The sequence below is a fragment of the Phasianus colchicus genome, chromosome 2, assembly GCF_987193195.1.
Source record: "Phasianus colchicus chromosome 2, bPhaCol1.hap1.1, whole genome shotgun sequence".
NCBI lineage: Eukaryota > Metazoa > Chordata > Aves > Galliformes > Phasianidae > Phasianus > Phasianus colchicus.
Window position 1 is genome coordinate 42,117,754 of NC_143437.1, and position 19,189 is coordinate 42,136,942.

General features: G+C 40.5%; 1 protein-coding gene across 7 annotated transcripts in view; it reads right to left on the reverse strand.

Moving 5' to 3' along the window:
- LOC116242356 (uncharacterized) overlaps window positions 1-19,189 on the reverse strand; it is a 197,248-nt gene that overhangs the window by 71,112 nt on the left and 106,947 nt on the right. Inside the window, exon 3 of one of the 7 annotated variants that reach the window (XR_016464267.1) lies at window positions 93-243. The exons of the other annotated variants lie outside the window; for them this stretch is intronic. The gene's annotated coding sequence lies outside the window, so the exon portion shown is untranslated. The remainder of the gene's footprint in view (window positions 1-92; window positions 244-19,189) is intronic. 7 annotated transcript variants of the gene reach the window in all.

Genomic DNA, 19,189 nt, shown 5'->3' on the forward strand with positions numbered 1-19,189 from the left:
CACAAAAGAGTGGTAACTCAATGCTACTGCTGTCTTCAGGGTGCAATATTCCCCAGCTAGGTGTATTCCTAAACACAGTGCTTACCACTCACCTTAAAACTCATTGATTGTTTCCTCCAGCCATACTCTTGTTCTGTATTTGGTGTACGTCAAAGCAAATGACACCCACGTGAATTCAAAAAGCCATTAAAATCCCACATCTTCCCTTCAAAGACTGTTTATGGTAACAAAAAGATCCATAAGCTATTAGAGAAAGACAAAAATAGATTTAGGTAGAATTGGTTTTCAGTCTTCTTTTGTCAAACTCAGGGACCTCCAGGATACTTTAAAAGATACAGAAACTGTGCTTAATGAATCATTTGAAAAAGTAGTAGAAATGTTGTTTAGTATAAACCTTTGAGAATATTTTATTTGGTTCTTCCTAGTACTAGCATTATTTTTAGACTCAAGTGAATTTGTTAAGACACAGTTAGCAAAATTAGAAAACAAAGCTGAATGTGTCCTGCTTTAGACCAGCTGGAAAGCACAGCTCGTCTCAGTGCAATGGGGGGGGATGCGGACACTAAAAGTCCTTGGTGAGGATCTGAGAGCAAGGATGCTTCTACACTGTGAGGCTTTGGTGCAAACTTGTTCAACAGCTCTGAGCCAGTTCCTGCTCAGCTGGCTCCAGCCATCCTCTCCCCAAGAGGTGTTTTTCACAACTGTGTGTCCTCAGTCCCCATCAGTGTGCACCTGTTTCATCAAAATTAATTTCAGGAGCCCCCTCAACTTGAAAGGAAGGCAGATCCACAGCTTCTGCAGTTCTGCCACAAGGGAGATGCTGTGCTAAATCAAACTGCTAACAAGTAGCTATCTGATTAAATAACAACAGAGAAATATAATCTGTTTTTTTTTTATTACTGATCTTGACATAGAGAGCTTCTCGTGGCCAGATTTTTAGCATGAGTTCTTGTCCATTGTAAGCAAAACAAAAACAGCAAAGATTGAAGTTGTCCTTCATTTTTATATGCCTATTCCCCTATCAGCCTCTGTAGGAAAGCCTGTGAGACAGGTGTGAGGAAGCTCTGGGGGAACTCACTTCTCTCATGCCACAAACCTTTCAGACCTACACATTCATTTCAACCCAAACCTCAGGAAAACAACATTAGTCATATAATTAGCAGCACATCCTTCAGCACATCTGCCACATATACACCACTGATAACTCAGGTTTATCAGACCCACCCTCCACGGGGCTTGTCTGCAGTAGGCAAAATGGTAAATGCTTATAACTAGTATTGACTCCAAACAGAACTGGCTGAAACAATTCAGGAAAAACTGTGAGTTAAAAAAAAAAAAAAAAAAAAAAGTAAATAAACTACACACTGTTTGTTTTAAACTATTTACAAATGAATTTAAATTTACTGAAATTTCACACACATCACCTACCTTTCCCTTCCCATTTGGGAAAGGAAGGAAAGTTATTCTGTCATCTTTTGAAACAAGGTTTTCTAAATAGGACTGACTCACATTCATTTAGCAAGAATAAAAACTCCTCCTCATAAAATATTTTGTTTTGGGCTGAACAAAGTGTTTCATTGAATCTTAAACATATTTTACACAAAGCTCCTTTCTGTGAGAGATCCAAAACATTTTCATGCTGAGCTGACAGAAAATTACTAAATTTTTTTTGTGCAGTTCCAAGAGTCTGGGTTCTATCTAGCAACCAGGAAACACTGAAATAATTACTATTATTGAGATGGCTTAGAACTGCTTCACATACTTCAAGAAATCCCCTTGTAATAAAATCCGTTGCCAGGCAGAAAATCATCAGGCAGTATTAGGAGAACTTGGTATGAATTTTGAGTTTGGTTAGGTCAGATTTCATGTTCAATGTGACAAGCCTGTGGCTGTAATCTAGCAGTAACTGTCAGCTTTGAATGTATTTCAGTTTGGGTATTGCAGTGTGTTTGGGCCTGTTTTTCAGACAAAGATCTTTGGAGATTACATCACACAGACTGTACTTGATTTGGAAGCCAAAGCTGGTTAGCACTTTTCTCTGGATTGAATTCCCTATAGCAAAATCTTAAAGAAGTAAATACCTTGAATGATTCTCCCAGAAGTAAGAACTCCATTAGAACAAGACCACTCAGCATGCCACTTTCAACATTTAGCCCCCCTTTAACAAATAATCATCTTAAAATATGTATTAATGTCACTTTTAAAATATCTTAGTTTCTCCCCAAGTAGCACCACTGATTCTATTGACACCTCTAGGAATAAAATACAAAACCCTCTTTGCAAATAATGGCTCCACAGACACATTGTGAAACAAGGTCTGAAAATGGTCCAGAACACTGCCAATATTTTCATTGTCAGAGGCTTTCTTCCACCATTGCTCCTGCTGTGTATGCTCCTGCTTTCCTAATCCAAACAATCATCCTGCATAGAAACCAACAGAGATTGCCCGTGGCTGAGGGGGATGTAAAATTAGAGAAAAGGATCCTGGTTTAATCCATGCATTTTCACCAGCTACAGCTGTAGAAAAAAGCAACACGTGCCTTGCCCTGCTCTGCACAGCTCAGCAAACTGCTGATTTTCAGTTTTATCATTGGAAATGCAAAAACAAAGAGGGGAAACTTAATTCAGCTGACAGTTCACGGAAAACGTTCAGGGATTTTTATCAACAATTTAAAAAATTACTTTCTTTATACTGGAAACATGTTCAGTTTTGTGATAGAACAAAAGCATCAGCTTGATCTATTTAATTGCTGTTTGACTCAATCCTTTAAAAATGTGATTAGCTTTTAAAAGTAAACTATATTTTAGAATGAATACCAAAATGTTTAATTAACAAAAAAAAACCAGAAGGCAATTCAAACTTCTTTTTTCCAATTCTCTATTTAAAAAGATAACAACTTTTTGTCTCAAATTCACAATACTTACAAAATGTTTTTGGCTAATTTATGTTTTTTAAAACAGGAAAAAAAAATCTATAGGCTATGTTTTATTTTATTGTTTGCACATATTTCTCCCAATCCTTTTTTGCTAATTTTAAGTGATCTCACTGGATGGTGTAATACGTTTGTTTTCCTTACAATAAAGGTTTTAGATATCCTAAAGACCCAAACAATCTATGAACTATCAATTACTGACATGCAGAAGAACTTCTTTATGGTAAGGGTGATGGAGCACTGGCACAGCTGCCCAGAGAGGTTGTGGAGTCTCCTTCTATGGAGATATTCAAGATATATCTGGACACCCATTGGTGCTACCTATTGTAGGTACCTATTGCTACTCCTGCTTTAGCAGGGGGTTGGATTCAATGATCTCTTGAGGCCCCTTCTCTTGAATCCCTGTGATTCTGTATGAAAATGGCAATAACACATCTTTCACTTCACCAAGAAAAGAAATATAGAAGATATTTCATGTACAAGTGAAACTCAGATTTTGGTCAAGGAATCTAACAGCTGAGCAGAACCTCGGTATATGAAACAATGGAAGATTGAACCTTAGAGATCCATAGCAGCAAGGCCCAGATTTCCTCAGAGGAGTGCTGAAACTCTAACATCCACACAGTGTTTCCCCCATCCTTGACAGCCCTCCTGTGAGGAGCGGTGCAGGCACTGGTGGGGATGGCAGAGGAGCCTGGCACCACCTGGTGCTGCACCTGTGGTAGGACAGATGCCAACTCTTGCTCCATCTCTCTTGTCACAGTCCCTCACTGGGGCTCCTCTTTCAGACCCGCTGGTGTTGGAATCCAAAGTAGCATCATGGCCCCCACTTGTAGGATTGCCATGTCCCTGTCCTGGACACTGTCTTTTCTGCATAGACACAGGAACACACAGCTTATGCGTATGCAGTTGTCCAACTGTGGACAATTCAATTCCAGAGCAAAAAAGCTTTATGTGTCTCAGCTGACTAGATCACAACACACCACCAGATGTGGACTTATGACTGTCAGTCCATGATGACCATTTTCAGATATTTACAGGGGCTGAACACATCCAGAAAGTCAAACAAGCCTAAAAAAAATATGGCCACGATCTATCTACTTATACACTTCTTTGCAAAATAAGATGAGATGTCTCAGATATGAAATAGAGCTGATTATATGCTAGAACAACTGATACGACAGCACATATAGGATTTTAGAAGTTCAGGCTGTGGCCTAAAGCCATTCAGTAGACAACAAAAAGGTCCATGGGATGCAAAAAGAAGGCCTTCCAAGTTTGTTGCTCAGTACAACACAGTAATTCATGTGCAGCTAAGATGTGCAGCACACGTTTCTAATTCACTTAGATGTCAATCAGGAGTAATTGCTGCAGTCAGTGAAGTTAAACCACTGTAATAGATACAGAAGAGGCTCTACATTGCTCAGTTTATTCTAGCTAGAGAGAGAAGCCTCATATTACTGACTGTATTTTAGATCCCCAACATTTTTATAAACATGGGTTATGTAGAATAATTGCAATATTTAGAGCCATTTTTTATTGCTCTATTCCTTTTTACGAAACAAAATCTTTCACTCTATGCATGAAACTTCCATTCATTTTTCACTGATAGTGGTTCCACTCTAGAGAAAGCAGCTGTTTGAGTCTATTAACAATCTGATCTTATCTGAATTCAAATGTATTAATTTAATTTGGAAGGGGCTAGAAGAAATAAAATCTTTGCACTCTTGAATTGAATCATCTGTCCTTAGGGAAAAGCATCCTCCTTCCAGAACTAAAATGCATGTTTTCATGCAGTTTGTTGCTCCCACAATCTCGTTCCCTATGGGCTTAGCTTCAGAAAGAATATGCAATTACACATCTTTTCAGGGGTCTGACATGACTTGTTCGAACATGAACCATTCTTAATATTTATCAGGATGTATGCAAGTTATGGTCACACTGACAAAAAACAAACAAACAAAAAAAAAAAACCAAAACAAACAAACAAAAAGACTGCTTACAATGACTAGACTGTATTACACGACTCACAACCCTGTGAAAGAGTATTATCCATCAGAACACCTCAATGAGCCCTTTTAGGTGGGCTCTGCATGACAAACTGAATGTTGGATTCAGCTGGGACAACAGATTCTGTTCCGGGAAGCAGCTAAGTCTATAGATTTGAGGAATAATATGGAGGCAGCATGGACTAATCTAATATCTAGGGAAAAACATTGGCAAAAACTAGTTTTTCCTCTCAAGCTCATGAAAACATTCCTAGCGTTAAATTTCTTCTCTTTTTCTCCTGGATGTCAAAACGGATTAGTATTCTTTGCACAGGCTTTAGGTAACTTATAGAGCAGATCTACTAGCACTTCAAAAACATTTTTATGAAGTGTTGGGCAGTAGCCCATTCTCATAGAATATAATTCATTTGGCCACACCACAGTTATATATTGTCAAGAGTCCTATTATCAGCCAATAAGTGCACCTCTTCTTGCTTCCTCAGTGCACCTTATCACAAGCCAAGCGCTGACATCCTTGTACAGACATAACTCAGGCTGCAAGGAATGATGAGATTAACTGCTGAAGCTCTGCAGATGAAGGCATCTGGGGACTCAGTTTTTGGCTGCGTTCAGAGTCATTTTAGATGATGTGAATTAAATTCAGTGACTCCTTTGATAAAAAAAACCTCCTTAGAGAAAATACGGCCATTTTCCAGTACATTGTATGTCTTCCTAATTACTGGACCATTAATACTACCAAGCAACCATACTGCACCCATAGGTAGAGACCATCACAGAATCACAGAATCACAGAATCACAGAATTGCCAGGGTTGGAAGGGACCTCAAGGATCATGAATCTCCAACCCCCCTGCCACATGCAGGGCCACCACCATTCCACCTAATGCTAGACCAGACTGCCCAGGGCCCCATCCAATCTGGCTTTGAACACCTCCAGGGACGGGGCATCCACAACCTCCCTGGGCAGCCTGTTCCAGTACCTCACCACTCTCTCCGTAATGATCCAGCAGATAGAATGAAGGACTGCAAGTTAACATCAAATTGTTTCTTGTATATATGATCTTCCTCTTCCTAGGAGTCAATATCTTATCTGCAAAGTAGGGACATAAATTCCTTATAATTATTGGACCACATAAGTTTGCAGAGCCTTCACGAACTAAAGTCCAAACAGAAAATACTGCAAAGTATGCTGACATTTTGCATTTTGAATCTATGCAGTATTCTGATCCACTTTTGTGCTCTCATCTGTGCAGCACTTTCAACGTCAGGGTACTAAACCTTTTCTACTTCAGAAATCAGAGTTAGCAGCTGTAACAAATAATACCCTGAGCAGAAACCTGCCTTTGTAAGCATGCAAAACCACTGATGGGTTTTTATCTCCCTTCCATAAGTACTGTAGGGAGAAGCTATAATGCCATTATAGCAATAGCAGAAGAGAAGTTATGATGCCATTCTTCATGCCTCCTGACTGCATGTTTTTGCACTTCCATGGCCACAGTCCCAGCCACATGGGATCTTACTCTGAACACTGCAAGCACTGGTCCTGCTCTTGGGTCATTTGTGAGATATATCATCTGGATTTCCATTTTAGAAACATAACCATCAGTGTCAGGTACTTTATTTTATGTATATTTGTATATAGCTTATTTCACTTGAAAATATGCTTTGATATAAAATGATTAAGGACTATTACAAAACACAATTTTCTCATGCTCTCTTTAGCTAGCCAACAGACTATTTTCTCATACTGCAGAGTACTTAATATGCTTCACCCTGCGCCTTATCAGGTTTCTCTTTTCATTCAGCTGAGGACTTATTTTGCATTCTCAGTTCTTGTGTCTTATCCACTTCCAACTTAATTGACTAGAAAAGCTCCCTGTAACATCAATGTCATCCAGATCAGACTCTTTCTTCTCTACTTCCCCTAAAACACAAATAGATGATGTATTTGTTCGGTAATTTTGCTGTGGCTCTTGTAAAATTGTAGCCTATGGCTTGTGTAGATAGAGCATGTAACAAGTACAGAGTTGCTCTGGAAGTGGGTCATGTCACTACCCAACTCACAAGAAGGATCACCATCAGCAGTCACAGACCTCAGGTATAAGCAGCTCATTTCCTAATGAGTCATGGTAAGCATAGAATGCACCTATTCAATACATATATATTTTTTTAATGTTGCAGATTATGAGAATTATTTGAAGTCCAGAGTTCATCTGTGCCCTCTTTCCTCATCAAGAAGAAGGAAATGTTTTTAATGACTAGCTGGTTTAGCAATGGGAGGACGCATACATTTTGTACTGAATGAAACTAGGAACACCCAAAAAGGTATCAGTATTGCCAAACCTTTGATGCGAACACTGAGGCTCAGGGTGCATAAGGTGAGCTGTGGTACTGATCTGTCCACAGTCAGTTTCCTACTCCATTTTACACTTGGCTAAATTGCAGATAGCTTTTTTTTCTTTTTCTTTCTTTTTTTTTTTCCTCCTTCTTAGGAGAACGATTTCCCTTCTCAGTGTCTACATAGTAAGCTCCATCTAGTAACCTCTATGTTACTTTGCTGGAAGCTGCCAGGCTTCCTTATCCCACCAGCCTCAAAATAATTTTTATTTGCATCAAATTGCAGGAGATTGCCCAGGCACTGGTCTGTCAAACTTGGCTGGGGCCAAAACATGCCTTCCAGAAGGGCAATGGTTTTCACTGCTTCTCTTGATGGTTAATTACCCTTGCTGCTAAAAATATACACTTTGGACTCAGCTTCCAGACATCGGTTTTGTTTTACTGCTCTCTGCCAAAATAAAGGCAATTTAAATGCCTGAAAAAGGAGAAAATATTTGATAGTCAAATAGCTCTTGTAACTAAGGCTCCAAACAATTTCTGTGACTCTCTTTTTTAATGCTCTCCAAAGTTTTAATACCACATCCATCAAAAAATATTGACAGAATATCTGACAATTGTTATATGACTCAGCTTCATGTAATATTTATCTTTTGTGTGTTTTTTCCTTCAGACTGTTTATTGCCCTTAAAAAAAAAAAAAAAAAATCTTTTCCACACTATCACTAGCAATTATACCATCCCTATCTAGTAAATGGCCTAAATATTGTTGATACTTGTCCTGTTTCTAATATAGTTCTGGTTCTTCATATTACTCCTTGCAAGGTGCTTTAAGTAGCTAATTGTTTACATCCCTCATTACCTGTTTTCCAAGTGTGATATATCGCTTTATTATTTCTAATTGCATTTACTTTGCAGATGAGCCAAAATGGTCCGGTAAGCAAAGCTCCCCTATCTCTAGGGTTTGAAACTGTTGCATTCTGGCCAGCTAATTAGTTCTCTCAAAGGACTCTTGTTTCTCTCTTTATACCTTTCCTCTCACTTAATTTCACTGGCAATTTCTTTAACTTTGGAAAATTAGACCTTTCTGAAGAACCTAACTGCATCTATATTTCATCTGCCCACAGCAAGTGCAATTGGGTCATAGTTGCTGATCCCTAGGCAACCAGTGCTTCTGAACAAGCAGTAAATTCATCTTTACCCATCCCCATGAGATCTGGACAAATGCAGTAATTTTTTTTTGAGAGCTGTGGAAATTATCACCTGTAACTTTGAGAAAATACTAACAGTGTCTTTATCTTGGTTGCGCTGAAGGTAGCAGCCTTGCCACGAGGCAGTGCTTGTCTTCTGTTAATTAATGCCTCCCTGTTGGAACACAAAGGAAAATCATACAGGAGCAGTTGCCTCTCATTACAAAAGTGATGCACTAGGTGTTTGGTGGAAAGCAGCACCTAGCCTGCCAGCTGGGATCCAGCCTATTGAGATGCTCAGTGTCTGAGACAGTTCCTCCTTCCCACTTCTGATGGGCAGTTGGATATATGCCTTGGCTGGGAGCGGGTGCAGAGCTGGGTCCACTGCCTACTGAAGTCACTTGAAGCTGGGGCACCACTTCTGATGTCACCTACTTCATCAAGGTCACCGTGACAGCATGGCATAAGAGGCTGTGCCAGCACAAGCTGTCCCTGCTTCAGGGATTCAGCTTTCCCAGTCCACCACATCCCCCCTGGAAACCACCTGCAGAACAGCCACTGCTACCCTCATCTTGGGCTGTCACAAAGCACAGCATGGGCAGAACTACTGTCCCCAGAGGACTTCCAATACACATCAAACAAAACAGTTTTTCTAGAAGGAGAATGGGAGATTTGGCCCTCTATCAGAATAAGGCAATACATTTTTTTTCCATCCTATTATCAATGAAATAGTTACTGTGGGCATTTCTATTCACTCTTTCTTCTTTCCCCATATCATCATCTAGTTGCTATTTTTCTTTAATGCATCTGCACAGTTAACCACCAGCTTTTTACACCCACATTTTACCACCACCCTTTTAATGCATGTCCCTGCAATGAATTACTTGAGTTCAGCAGAAAGTTGGCTTAGTCCTTCTGAAAAACAACATGCCTTTCAACCTGTTCAGCAGGAAGCCTACCTCCACTCCTTAGTCTTCACTAAAGTATTCCTTCTCGTTCCACCAACACACCAATTCACAAGAGAGAAGTGTCTCCTTCTACCTGTCTGTATGCGCTTGTTCCTCATCTCAGAAAGTCAAATCAGCTGTGGTCATTGAAGGCCCAGGCCTTTTTCTATTGCAGAGGCAAACTGGGCACTCTGCTGAGAGTAAAGAAGTTAGCACACACTTGACTGTGTGCAGCTGTACTCTGGCTCTTGTGAGGGAGGGTGGTCGAAGGTCTGCTCCTGTCAGCAATTGCTCCTCAAACAAGGATGAAGGTGAAAGCCTACAAATGTATGGAGAAAGCACTGGAGGCACTGATTGTTGTAATGTGTGCTTATGTGTGTTCACATCTGGCACTAAAACAAATATCTGTCTACTCTTAAACAGAGGGGCTAGAGATCTGTGGGTGGGATGAGGCTGCTGGGGAGAGGTAGGGCTGGCATTCAGAGCAGAATCCTTGCTGCTAGGATTTGTGGTCTACTAGAGGCTTTGTATGTGAACTCGGGCAAGGACTTGACTCCCTGTTGCACTTGGTCCCCCTGTCCTAAACCCTGCCTCTCAGGAGTGGGAGATCTGGTGTTGGTAAGCTTCTGTGGGATCCTTTGAAAGATGCATGTAAATATTTCACTGTTGCAAGGGTACAAATGAATAAGAAAGTAAGTTATGTGAAATGCTTATACATAGATGCACCTTGTGAAATATCCACCTTAGAATACAGTACACAAGGCCAACACATTTGAGCCAAGGTGAAAGTGTCTGAAGAATAATCTCTTATGCAGGAGGAGAAGCAAGCAGCTATCTGGGCTGATCTTTTTCTTTTTTTCTTTTTTTCTTTTTTTTTTTTTTTTTCCTTCAAAGCCTTTTCAAGAAAGGCTAAGGGTATTTTGAGACTTGTAATAAATTTGACTCAAATACATGTCCTTTTCTGTTAGTGTCACAAATCTTAGGGATGCTTGCAGAAAGAATGTAAAAACAGAGCAGGTATGCAGAATTAGAGCCTTGATTTATTATTTTTCTTCCTCATCTCCAGTGACATGCACCTTTACAACTTATGAGTGACAAGTGGTTTCCTTGCAATTAGTAATCCAAAATAGCTTCACCTGCCATGAGTTTGCCTCTCTTATTTTTATTTTTATTTGGCATGAAAGTTTGCTTGTCAAGTACATCATGAAGTGACGAGTAAAACAGATGATCCATTCATGTGACCCGAGCTACCACCAGGTGATTCTACCTGACATCCCAGAGCTCTTGTATTGCAAGTTGCAATGAACAACATCACCCATTCACCTTTTCTATGCTTCTGATTGTTTTGCAGACTTTTGTAACATTCCTCTGAAGCTATCCTTCTAGGCTACCAGTTCTCTTGTATTTAACATCCTCCATATATTGGGTCATTTCAGTTGTCGTGACTGCAGTCTTCTCTGTTCTGTCATGGTTCAGAAGCTGATAGGACTATCAGATCTGCACACAGTATTAAAAATGTAGATGCACCCTCGATGTATTCATGGGAGTAATAAGGGATCATGATTTCTTATCTCTTTACTTTCCTTTTAGTTGCTTATGCTCTATTTGCTTTCTTGACCTCTCTAAATATTGAGCTGACATTTCAGCAGCGCTCTCTCTTCTGTCACTCAAGTCTCACTCTTGAAAGGTAAAAATAACTGAGCCAATTTTTGGGCACACAGAATTAAGATTGTGCCCCGTCCCTTTATACACTAGTTTACATTTATTTAGACTGAATATGGTGTCTATGTCTATTTCAGCACAGCAAAGGAAAAAGGAAAACACAGTACAGTGCCTGTATGCAGAAACACAGTTAGATGATGGCACAATCAGTTCTCTCTGGAAGCCAAGAAGAAGCCAGATGAGAATGCCTGGATGCCGAGTTTGCCCTGGATGTCATAACTACAAGTCTGGGCATAGCTCTGAGCACCGTGCCAGATTCTGAAAGCCCGTAAACCTCCTTCTCTGAGTGGAATCTTCAGCCCTCTGGAAGTAGGTCACTGCCCAGAACCAGAGTGCAGCCACAGCAGCCTGCTTGGTGGCCAGGAGGCGTATAGCCAATAGCAAACAACAAGGAAATGATTGCTTCTTAAATCGTACCCCACTGAGGAGATTAGTCATCTATTTTCATGCTGCAGACAAGTTACTCTTCCAGACCAAGATTCACAGCCCATAATTCTCATTTGTGTTAGTTAAGTATGTCTTCCAACAGGACAGCTGGGTGAGAGAGAGAAGGAGTGCCAGTCTTTCCTGCAAAAATATGGCTGGGGCAAAGTGCCCACATCTCACTTCATACAGGGGAAGTGTTACAACACCCACATGGCTAATTGGAACCATCGTTCAACTAATTCTCCAATGTGAGAGGGTGAAACTAACCTTGTGATCACCAAGCTCCTGGCTGCTCCTGGACATGGGAGAGCAGGTGGATAGTCTCCACTTCTCCTGCTCCTGCTGGGCTAGTTCACAGAGTGCAGGACTTTTGATTTACATCAAGTCAGAGACCCCAGGGCATGACTTTATGAAATAAAGTTTAAAGAGCAGAGAAGCCAAGGCATGGGTTTGGGCCCTTTTTTCTCAAGTGGTAACACATGGCACATAGTTCTGCAACTCTGAGCACCCAGGTGCCAGGTCGTGCCCAGAGTTATGTCAGAACAGGGAGAGAATGGTCCCTGGCTGACTTCACCAGAGTTAAGAGAGTAAAACCTGAGATGATGTAGACCCAATATTTTCTTTGCCCTTCTGGTGAAAAGAAAGATAAATCTTCTTGGAGACAGACAGCTAGGGCAAGTGATCAGAACCAGGTTGCACAGATTCACCCTCTTCTTCACTTGACTGCTGCAGAGTGCTTTTGCAATGGGGAGACAGCTGCAGAAGTGGGAGTGGAAGTAGGCCAAGAGAGTCTTTTTCCTTCTCCCTGTGATGTGGCCTGAAGCTGCCATCTGTCCTTCATGCTGACTGGGATCTTCTCTTCCTCAGCCTTCTAATTCAGAAGGAGTTATGTTCATCTGATATCTCTTTCCTTGTCTTATGAGTCTGCACATTTTCAGGTCAGAAACTTTCCCTCATGCATAATGCTCAGCACAAATGACTAGCAGTCTGTTAGTAGTTACTGTTAAATTATATTATCAGAACATGTATTATATCTTGGCAAAGTCTCTTCTCTTCATGTACAAAGGGCTGTGATTAACTGCTGCGTTTCCACACTTGGATTGAGAGGCTTTGTGTATGTTGTCAGTAGTTAGCATAATTCATGGAAAACCGGACTACAACCCTGAGGCTAAATGTGGCCCATTGAATTCCACAATGGGGCAATGGTTTGAACAGGGTACAGCAAAGCATGCCAGAAGCAAAAGCCTTTGTGGGCCATAGCTCCATAAGAAAGATTAAATCTGCCTCAATCTGCTCCATTTTATGTAAAATAGGTACAGCCCTAAAGCTCTGGCAAATGGCCACTGAAGCCTTTAGCTGGACAAAGTTTGGGCATCTTTGTGTAAGTGTTAATTGCCAGCTGTTGGTGGCTGGAAGGTTGCCAGTGATAGACTGTCCACAGCAGTGTTCCTGGCTGAAATATGGCTTTTACAAATTAATCATCTCAAATCTATTTAGTGCCTTGCAACAACCACATCTGTACTTATCAGCCATGCTGTCTAGAGCATCTGCACATGGAGATGACCTCAAAACAGCATTATAAAAACAGTGTATGTGACATTCAGGCTGCCTATTCCAACCTCACAGCAGGAAGCAATGATAAATAGCAGCGAACTCAGAGCAGCACTACAGGATGCCTTAACCCACTCAAGTTCATAGCTGCTCACATTTAATTTGCAGCAAGTCTGGGATACAGAGCATTGAGGCATCTGAATCAGACTGCAGGAGACTGTGTAGCCCTGTGTATGTCAACATTTTAAATAATAATATAACTATCTCTGCTCTTCAAGCTCTGGGGTATTGGCAGACCTTGCAAGTTTTGCAATATTGCAAAGTGCAGGTTTTCAAATACTGAGGATGTTTGCAGATATTTATACTCACAACTGCATGACAGAATAAATAATATTTCAGTCTTACTAAGAACATGAGGCCCAAAGGCCAAAATTTTCAGACATGAGTAGAGATCAGCACATCAGTTGGTGACTAGCACTTGAGATTAGTTATCTGTATGAGAAAATAACACCCTCATAAATTCTCAGTGGAAAGTCAGACAGAAACTGCTTGCCTGCAAGAAGAAAGACAGTCTGCTCGGAGAGCATTTCTATATCATTAGATACCTCAGTGATCTTATGCCTCTAGCTCTCACCCCCAAAGATTGTGCCACCAGAAGCATTCCTGCCTGACTCTGGCTTTGGGACATCCCCACTAATTTCACTTCCTTGGCAGAGATGAGCTCTGCCCAGTCACGTGCCCTGCTCCATGTCCAAGTCTGCAAGTTGGATGCCTCCACTTTCTCTGTTGCTACATTGAGTATTTTAAAAGTCAAATACATACAGATCCACAACAGAGCCTCCAAAGGGTGCCTCAGCAAACAGTAGGACTGCTAGCCTGAGCTCTTGCTCTCTGAAAGACACCTTTCTGCTGACTTCAGATTTATTTTCTGATCTCAGGCCACTGCCCGTAAGTACAGAGTGAGCAAGTTCCTACAGTTAGACCTTTCAAAAAGCCACTGAGGCACATCACATCACCATAAACACCACAAGCACTCCAAAGCTCATGCCATTTCATGGTCTGGCAGCTGTGCAATTTCAATTGCTGTAAATTACATTGGGTATAGTTAGGATGATCAGCAGCAGTGGTAAACATTTACATTGTCACACAACACAAAATCACATCAGGGAGATTCATTGTGCTGGACACTGCTTAAATAACAAGGAAAAAATTCTCTTCAGTGAAATTTTTCTCTTTGTATCCTGAGATAGCTTTTTCCCCGAGTAGCTCTTGCAGCCAACTGTCTAATAATTATCTGTTTCATTCACTACCACTCAGCACTGAGCATTATTTGAGCAGTGTAACTGCTGGTTCTTCCTGGGGAGGTGAGGATAATGAGGCTTCTCCTCAGCTTTGTAATAAGACCTCTCCTCTCCTCCTCTCCTTCTCCTCTCCCTCACGCTGTATTCTCTCCAAAGGTGTCTGTGTGCATTGTAGCATTAAGTCTGGTTACAGCTGGGGATTCTGTACACAATTTCAGCATAAAAATATAATAAAAAATAAAATGTTAATGGAGTATAGGTGTGCAGACACATGCTACCGCCACGCTGTCTAGTGTTCAAGTTGTCATTAGAGCAACATGTCAGGCGGCACAGGTTTTCCATTACAATCTGCTCTTTTACCACCTTATCTCAGCTGGTGAAATTTCCTGTTCTGTTGCACGTCTTACTATAAATATTATTTTTGAAAAACGAAAAAAAAAAAAAATCTCCACTCATATTAAAAAATCAGTTTTTTTTCTTATTCTTTTCTTAAACAATATCTCTATATTGTTGATTCCTACTACTCTTCACAGAGCAGAAACACCTTATGGTTCACAGGTCTAGTTAAACAAATCTGTGATGGCTATTAAGCAACAAAACAGCCACTTTCACTTGAGGCAGTGGTTCATTAAATCCATTATCCACAGCTCCTCTTAACCATACATGTTACTATGAGTGATATGAAAGTGTGGATGCTAGTAATTTAAACACACTGTGAAGCAAAGCCCTCTTGCAGTAAAGATTTTTAGCAACTCCCTTTGCACCTTCATTGGTTCTGCTAAAAAGAATTTAATTCAAATGGCCACTCAATTCATATACGAACCTTCCATAAGCAAAGACTTATACTGCTGCTAAAGGGAACATATAGTGCAATACTTCAGAATGATTCTGAAACCATTTAAAAGACAGCTGTATTTTTTTTACCCTCTATGAATTTAACACTGTTAGTATTTGAGAGCAACAGTGGTGATGCATGCTATATTTGTCTTAGCTTCCCTTTTCATTGTGAGTGCAAGCTTTAAGCACAGCAAAGATTTAAGCAAAGCCTTTTTAGACAGATTTGCTTTGGAGAAAAAGATGAATGTTTAATACTTGCCACCACTATACAGTATGCACATGCAGAGCATACAGTATAGATGAATGAAGGTTCAGTGACAGGTCAGCAGTGTAGTTTTCAAGAAAAAAAAGAACAGTTCAAAAAAATCCCTTCAGAAATAAAAAGTGTTATTTATGCTCTATCTTTCCAATTTGCTACAAGTAACTCCTTACAAATAATGAATTGGTACATGAAAACACGTGTAGGTATCTTGATCCAAACTGGAATGATCAGAATATTAGAGAAAAGCTGACCAGCCTTTTCTGATGCTGAGTCATTGGAATGATGTACATCCCTACCAGGATTGTATCAGGTAAGGGCACACATGCATGTTTTTAGCCATTCTTCCAGTTCTGTGGATTGGCCTCTTCAGAAACAGGTCAACACTGTCAAGCAGGAAGACATCTTAAGTAATCTTTCCCAATTCCCTTGACCATGAATAGAAGGAATGTAAAAAGAGCAGAAGTGATCAGCAGTCCAAGTATCTGCTCTGTATTTGGGAAAAGGCAGAGCACACACAGATTTTCAAAACTGTACAGAAATCCTTCTTTTCCAAAAGAAGCCAAAGGCGATGCTAATGAGCAGCTACTCTCTCTAGACTTCTACAATCTGGAAAACTTGAAATCAACAACTTCAGAAGAGCTGATGAACGGCTCTCTGCATCAGTAATGTTAATTTTCTATGCATCTTGAGACACAGGGGAAGTGCCAGCAGAAAGCCAGTAAGATGGAAATATTAAAAAAGGTAAATGAAATGATCCCATGATACCAGCCCTGTGCAACTGAACTGATCCCTTGCACACAGGTGATAGAGAATTTCATTTAATAAAGAAAGAAAAAAGAAAAATACAATTTATACAGACTTACGCAGGCTTGACAAAAGAAAAATAATGTGATTTTATCCTTCAAAAATCAATTAGATTCCAAATTTGACTGATAAAGAATAAGGTTGAAATAAGCATCTTCTGATAGATGTTTGGTTGGTACCACTTTGTATTATGAATAATAAACCAGAATGACACAAAATGATTATAGTAGTTGTTAGAGGGGCTTGGAACTAGCTGGCTTGGAGATCTGGAAACAAAATTGTAGCTGGGAAATCATCTACAAGTACCTTGTCGACAAATGGCTTTTGGAGATGTTCCATGAAACTTAGTTTTTCTATATATGTTATGCCAAATATTTGCCACTGATCTGAAAGGAAATGTAAAATAATACCTTACTAGGTTTATGAGATACTAAAAAGACTGGAAACCTGATAATGAGAGACTGGATTAGTAAGCTGGGTGTAAAGGGAAAGTACCTGCTGAAATATTACCATCTGTTAAATCCCGGGCCTAGGGAGAAAGAGCCCACGCCAGGCATCAAAAACCTTATCATCTGTGGTTTAGGCTAATAGCATGGAAACAACAAGGGAAGGAGGATATAGCATTGACATGTATCTCATGTCCTCAAAGTGATTTACAACTCACAAGGGCAAAGATAAAAAGTTTTCTTTCTCTGTGGTTGCTGGATCACTCTGAAATAGTGCAGCATATATTCCCTGCAGAGGAGAGCACCTTTTTCAAGCCATTGAAGAGGTAAAGAAGGGTAAGCATTATATTTCAATATGTAGAATGATAATTAGTTGGACAGTGATATTATGGTACCCTTCCATGGTGTAATCTGTGCAAGAAAGACCTGACTCAGTTAAGGGTACTTCAGAAAAAGCCAGAGAGTAGAAAACAATACAGAAAAGCTCAGGAACCCAGATGGTTAATTTTAACAAAACAAAGTTTAAGGGATGAATTAATCATAGAATCTATTTGAGGAACAGAAATGTGAAGGAGGACTCTTCAGATAAAGATGCAACTGGATCTAACAGCTGGAAGTTGATGGTGACAAATTCAGACTAGAAGTAAATAATGTATTTTTAATAATTAGCAGCTTGTGGTGGCTGCTCCATCATCAGAACAAACAAGCTAAAGGCTGGCATTTTTTAATGTATGTCTTTTTTTTTTTTTTTTTTTTCCCCAGAAAATACAGTAGGAAATAATTCAGAAAAGACCTGTGGCTTAAATTATTCCAGAGGTCAGACCAGATGGTCACAGCAATCCCATCCAACTTTATAACCTATGAGCAATCAAGAAATTTAGCAGCAGCAGTCAAAGGCTAGCAATACAGTAATGTAGAAATGAATGACCAAGGAGTCCCATGTTGACATTTCCCTTTTTGAAGACAGATAGGAGAAGGTGACCAACTGTGCTATGCTGGTGTGGATGGAAAAGTGGTTTAGGAAAATGGAGAGTGCCTGCCCATAGGAAACTTTGGCTAATTGTCTGTAGCGGGCCAGGGTGACCTGTGATGGGGAGGGCAAAGCTGTGTCTGGGTGGCCAGGCACAGGTGAAGTGATAAGGGATGCCCAGGGGCAGTCAGAAGATGCAAAGCTCTACAGACAGCTGCCTGTGAAGCAGCCTTAATGAGCTGAAACACGGAATACAAATAGTCAAATCTGAAAAGATGACAGAGTAAAACTGCCTGGGCTCTAATCATTTTCAAGTGCTTTCATTTGTTCAAAATCATCATGACATCACCCCTTCCCTCTGAGAGAGCTACTGTAATTGCTATTTACTGATTCAAGGCCTTTCAGGGTAATTTCAGAGTCCTTCTGCCTCCAGGCCAAAAGGCAATTACTGGTTCACCCATCTTCTATCAAAGCTACAACAAAATCTGGAGAAAAGCCCCACAAAGGCAGCATGGCAGCTCCTTCCCCTCCCAGAGGCAGCACTACATGGTATGGAGCTGTCATCAGCCAGGCAGAAGGGTAAGCTGGCTTCTGGGGCTGGGAAGAAGATGGGAGCAGGTAGCAGAGGCACAGAGGAGAGGTGAGGAACAGAGACAAAACAAGTGAAAATCTCATTTCCATCCAGTACAATTTGAAATTGGTTTCTAAGCACAATAAAAGTGTGGGCTCAATAGCATACTTTCCCAAACACACAGAAAGGCTTCAACAGTGGGAGGCCAGTCATTAAACATCTCTTACCTAAGAGCAAAGTTCTCTTCATTCTTCATTCCTACACTGTTGTTAGGCACTGTGCTGCATCCCACCATGTTTATAGCTTTCCTCAAGCTCAGTGATAGCATGCGTAATGCCTCAAAGGACCAGCACACTGTGAGTTATGAGGTGAGTGCCTCACCGTAATTAGTTTTACTGCGATCATAAAATTTGCATTCTGACTAAATATTAGGCTAATGATATTAAAAACCTAAGTACTCCAAAAGGCAAGCGTAGCAGGATAGTATAAATCCACATATTATATAAAATAGATAGATAAATCATGGTGTTAGAAGCTAGGATTTTAATGTAAACTGTTTGCTGCTGAAATGTTTTATTGCTGGAAGAAAAAAAAAGGAACTCTAGAACTATCAAATTAAAAAAAAGTCACAATAAATTGTTATCCCATCCTAATGTAAACTGCCCCTATGCTTACAGGTGTGACCCTGCTCATTTTGGCTGCTGTGTCAAATCACACCTGCAAATGGAAATGACTGTGTCTAATGGACTGATTCCTAGCCCCAGTGCAGAGGCTCTCACTGGATGTGGTGCCCTGGCAGTGGACATCTCCCAGCCCTGGGCAGCTCCACAGATATCACCCTGGTGCCTGCAGGTTTTTCCCACTAGTAAGGCAATGTGGGAGCTGGTG